The sequence below is a fragment of the Tribolium madens genome, unplaced genomic scaffold (assembly GCF_015345945.1).
Source record: "Tribolium madens isolate multiple individuals breed KSU strain unplaced genomic scaffold, Tmad_KSU_1.1 Scaffold_7;HRSCAF=85;Tcas5.2_LG10, whole genome shotgun sequence".
NCBI lineage: Eukaryota > Metazoa > Arthropoda > Insecta > Coleoptera > Tenebrionidae > Tribolium > Tribolium madens.
The window spans coordinates 10103401-10107383 of NW_025401050.1; the positions used below are offsets into that span (position 1 = coordinate 10103401).

At 30.8% G+C, this 3983-nt stretch overlaps 1 protein-coding gene across 1 annotated transcript in view; it reads left to right on the top strand.

Annotated features, from left to right (window-relative positions):
- Positions 1-1381: 1381 nt before the first annotated feature.
- LOC123009950 overlaps positions 1382-3983 on the top strand; it is a 37732-nt gene continuing 35130 nt past the window's right edge. The window contains exon 1 of the mRNA XM_044406544.1: positions 1382-1549. The gene's annotated coding sequence lies outside the window, so the exon portion shown is untranslated. The remainder of the gene's footprint in view (positions 1550-3983) is intronic.

A 3983-nucleotide genomic window follows, 5' to 3' on the forward strand; every position in this document is an offset into this window, starting at 1 on the left:
ATTTCCAAAAAAGCTACATTTTTCAAAAACACTCAAAAGTTTTGAACAAAAGCTATTCTTACATAGAATGACTAGAAAAATCTAAATATGTAAGAATTATTAATCTACGACTACCAGTTTAGACGATATTAGCATTTTTTGGATAAGTGGTCCCAAAATTTGGAATTTTTTAGCACTCAAAAAATTCAAGTTGTTCAAAAATAGCCGGAAAAAAACTTTTCTGACGTATAATGACACGAGGATTTCGAATAGAAGCTTCATTTATTTCTACGACTTCTAGTGTTTTAAAAATATTGACCACCAAAACCCAAATTCACTACTTTTAAGCCAACATTTTTTTTTTCATTTGAACAAATTATTTTCCTTTGTTAAATTATTCAAATTATTCAAATTTAATCACAAAATTGTATTTTTTTTAATTTTAAAGTTACGGTACAATTTTCAAAAAGGCTACATTTTTCAAAAACTCTCAAAAGTTTTGAACAAAAGTTATTCTTACGAAGCACGACCGGAAAAATCCAAATATGTAAGAATTATTAACCTACTACTACTAGTTTAAACGATATTAGCATTTTTTGGATTAGTAGTCCCAAAATTTGAAAATTTGTAGCACTTAAAAAAATCAAGTTGCTCAAAAATAGCCGGGAAAAAACTTTTCTGACGTAAAATAACACGCGGATCCCGAATTAAAGCTTAATTTTTGTCTACGACCCCTAGTTTTAAAAATATCGACCCCCAAAACCAAAGTCACCACTTTCAACCCTAAAAATTTTTTTTTAATTTGAACAAAATCTTTGCTTTTGTTAAATTATTCAAATAATTCAAATTTAATCACAAAACTGCAATTTTTTTCCAATTTTAAAGTTACACTTACATTTTTAAAAAAGCTACAGTTTTCAAAAAGACTCAAAAGTTTTGAACAAAATTTATTCTTACGTAAAATGACCAGAGAAATCCAAATATGTAAAAATTATTAATCTACGACTACTACGACTACTACGACTGCTAGTTTAGAGGATACTAGCATTTTTTGGATTAGTGGTACCAAAATTTGGAATTTTTTAGCACTCAAAAAATTCAAGTTGCTCAAAAATAGCCGGAAAAAAACTTTTTTGACTTAAAATGACACGAGGATCCCGAATAAAAACTTATTTTCTTTCTACGACCCCTAGTTTCGAAAAAAATCACCGCTTTCAACACAAAAAAATCGATTTTCTCAAATTTTTTTTTGCTCAAGCCGTCCATAAAGGCGGGAAATGTGTTAGGCACGCTTCTTATCCATCAACAGGTAAAATAAACGTCGACCATGGCTCGCCGTTGGAAATCACGGTCAAAACTCGAGGGAGGGAGAGCTAAAGCCGCTTCGAAAGACGCCGAGTTTGTAAGACGCAAGTTTCCAACACTGTGTGTGGACGTGTGCGTGACAACAATACGATATTTGACGATTCTGTTACCAAAAATGAGTTTTTCGGACTATTTGTGCCCTTTTAGTGCTTGATTTTTGGATTATTTTGGATATTTGAGCCCTTTTTTTTACTTCAAATCAATGGTGAGACAAATTTTCATCTACTTTTACTCTCCTCTAGGAAAAATCACGTTTTTTTGAAACTTTTTTCCGTTTTTGGCCACTTGTCGACCCGATTTGGGTCCACTTGAATTTGCGTGGTTTCCAAATTTTGCTATTTATTGACATAAGAGTGGAGTTTACTATAGAAAAACTGTATATTTAGAAGGTTTTACTCAATTTGGACCACTTCTTGACCCGATTTGGGCCCACTTGAATTTGCTTGGTTTTTAAATTTCGCTATTTATTGACACAAAATTACGATTTAGTTGACGAAAACTGAGCTTTTTTGATGTTTTTCTCAATTTGGGCCACTTGTTGACCCGATTTGGGTCCACTTGAATATTCTTGGTTTCCAGATTTTCGTACAAATTGACACAAAATCGGTCACATTCTTGTTTTTTTCTTGCCGGCACTAATTAATTCGTTTAAAGTAAAAGTAAATGTAATAAAATCAAGTTATCTAGGTAAAGTCAACAATTGCACATTATAGCCAATTTTGCGAAACAAGGAAAATTTTCTCAATTTTTGGATTTTTTTTTGATGAAAAATTATTATTATTATTATTATCTACAGGTAAAGTAACTTTAAAGATAAAAGATAAAATTATCGCTAAACCAATAGGAAGTACTTATCCTGTGTGCACTTTCATTTGTTTTTCTGTAAAATTAAATTGACAAATATTTACACAAGAGCTTAAAAAATAGTGAAAAGTGTAGAGTTCTAGTAGGCTATGAGTCATATTCGGGGTCACAAAGACGGCTTGAGCCCCAAATTGTCAAAAAACGCCAAACCAAGACATTTCACATGGACTCAAATCTGGCAATTTTGGTGGCAAAAATAAAACAAAACTCGAATTTTTGCACACTTTCACATAAATCTCTCTTTTGAATGTTTCTCTTGTTACAACTTTGCTGTTTTATACTTTTTACACAAGAGACTGTTTTACAGATTAAAAAAGTGTAAAAAATTAAAATTTTAGTAGGCTATGGGCCATACTCTGGGTCAGAAAGACGATTTGAGCCTGAAATTGTCAAAAAACGCCAAACCAAGACATTTCACATGGACCCAAATCTGGCCGTTTCGGTGGCGAAAATGAAATAAAACTCTTTTTTTTTATAAACTTTTGCTGAAATCTCTATTTTGATTATTTTTTATGACTTTTTATACAATTTTTTGCTACTTTGTAATTCTGGACGCTCTTAAGGCGTGGTCACATTCCACAGTTACATATGTAACTAGATTTTAAATTCTGTTTTGTAAACATTATTATTATTATTTTTATCGAAAAGTGAAACCGTTCGAATTTTCACAGCATCATTCATAGATTTCCGGAGAAAAAATTCGTTATGTAACTCTTTTCACGCTCTGGTGAGTCGTTTCTGTTTCAATTCTAGCTCAAAATTGAAAAAATTTCATATTCAAAGTGTTGGTATGAATTATTCATCACTCACCTACGTCGCTATTGATTTTTTTTTTTCAATTTTTAAGTTAAATCAAGTGAATCTCGGAGTAAAACAAATTATTATTTAATTAGTTCCGGTAGGAAATAGCGAAATTACAGAGTATTTAACCATCAGACTTCCTATTTTATGCTTGAATAAAAAACTTCTACTTTTTATTTCTATGGTCAAGTACCTGGGTACTTCCTTCACACATGGGCTAACAAAAGTAACGTTATTTCATGTTAAACACAAAGAAAACAAAGATAAAATCGTTACTCATACTTCAATTTGTTTCATTGCCACCGAAATCGCCGGATTTGAGTTCATGTGAAAAGTCGTGGTTTGGAGTTTTTTGGTCAAATCTAGCTGTTTTAACCCTCCTGATTCCAAATATGATAATAACTTAGCGATTTTTAATAATTTACCCTATATCCCTTTTTTAAAAATTTCAAAATTTAGCAAAACTAAAGTCAAAATTGACAAAATGAAGTCATTTTTAGAGTCAAAAGAGGTAAAATAGCATGATTTGATTGTTAGGAGGAAAAAATATTTAAAAAAATATTTTTTAATTATTGGGATTTAATTAAGTATTTTTAGAGCTTTTAGGATTAAAAACAGTGGGTTTGTTTTTGTTTGCCACCGAAATTGCCAGATTTGGATCTATGTGAAAAGTCGTAGTTCGGCATTTTGATGGTTAAATCTTGCTATTTTAACCCTTCTGTTTTCAAATATGATAATAATTTAGTGATTTTTAAAAATTTACCCTATATCCCTTTTCGAAAATTTCAAAATTTAGCCAAACTAAAGCCAAAATCGCCAAAATAAAGTCATTTTTAGAATCAGAAGAGCTAAAATAGCGTGATTTGACTACCATATTAGTGCTAATGTCTAATTAACATTTTTCACTTGGAACCAAATCTGGAGATTCCGGTGGCAAAAATCATATTTTCGCCGTTCCAACACTAATTTTAAAT